Source organism: Calidris pugnax, unplaced genomic scaffold (genome assembly GCF_001431845.1).
Source record: "Calidris pugnax isolate Ruff unplaced genomic scaffold, ASM143184v1 scaffold871, whole genome shotgun sequence".
NCBI classification, from domain to species: Eukaryota; Metazoa; Chordata; class Aves; order Charadriiformes; family Scolopacidae; genus Calidris; species Calidris pugnax.
The window spans coordinates 90,719-91,969 of record NW_015091533.1 but is presented as its reverse complement, the minus strand read 5'-3'; positions in this window follow the sequence as shown (position 1 = coordinate 91,969).

Here is a 1,251-nt window from a genome sequence, read left to right as displayed (position 1 = left end):
GGGGGGGGCACTTCTGGTGCACGCGTGTGTGCAAGGACAGTGACACCAGGGTCTGCAGGCGAGCAGAAAGCGTGCGTGAGGGTGACAAAGCGGGCACAACTCGGTGTCAGCGTGCACCAGCGCGCCCAAGGAGGCCCCAGCACGAGCACCACACGCGCGTGTGAGCATGAGTGAGCACGCCCAAGCTCCTACGAGCGTGCATGAGCGTGCATCTCAACCTCACCTGAGCGTGCACAAGCTCATGGTAGCACCTGTGAGCACACCCAAGCACGCATGGGCCAGCATCACAGGTGTGTGAGCATGCACAAGCACGCCCCAGTGCTTGCACGAGCATGCCCAAGCGTGCCTAAGCAAGCAACTCAACCTTGTGTGAGCGTGCCCCAGCGTGCAAAAGCATGCCCAAGCTCGTGCAAGCATGCATGGGGCCAGCATCACGAGCATGTGTGAGCGTGCATCTTAACCTCATGTGAGCGTGCGTGAGCGTGTGCAAGCACGCCTGAGCTGATGCTGGCACCTGTGAGCACACCCGAGCATGCACGGGCCAGCATCACAAGCGTGTGTGAGTGTGCATCTCAACCTTACGTGAGAGTGCACAAGCAGGCCCAGGCTGATGCTAGCACCTGTGAGCACACCCGAGCATGCACGGGGCAGCATCACAAGTGTGCATGAGTGTGCACAAGCAGGCCTGATCTGATGCTAGCACCTGTGAGCACACCCAAGCACGCACGGGGCAGCATCACAAGAGTGCGTGAGCGTGCCCAAACAGGACGTGAGCGTGCACAAGCAGGCCCGAGCTGACACAAGCAGGCCCGAGCAAGCCTCTCACCCCGGTGTGCGCGTGCCCCGGCGTGCCCCGGCGTGCCCTGGCGTGTCAGCCCTCCCTCCCTGCACACTTGGGACGTGCCCGAGCTCACGCGCGCGTGCCCGGGCGTGCGGGCGCGCGCGGAAGCGTGCCCCCGGCGTGCGCAAGCGTGCCGCCCGCGCCCTGCCCTGCGGTTTCGAGGCGCCGAGGAGCAGGAAGAGGCCTCGAAGGCGGCCGCCGCCTTCCTGCCCCCCGCCACCCACCGGGACCCCGCCGGGGGACAGCGGGGGCCACCGCGCTTCCTCCCCGGGGAAGAGGAGGGGGGTTGGGGGGGCGGCCGCTTCCCCCGGGGTCCCCCCCGGGGCCCATGGGCAGGGTCTGACCCCCGGGGAGGGGGGGTCCGCGCCGCCCCCATGTCGCTGGCGCTGAAGGCCCGGCAGAAGGTGAGG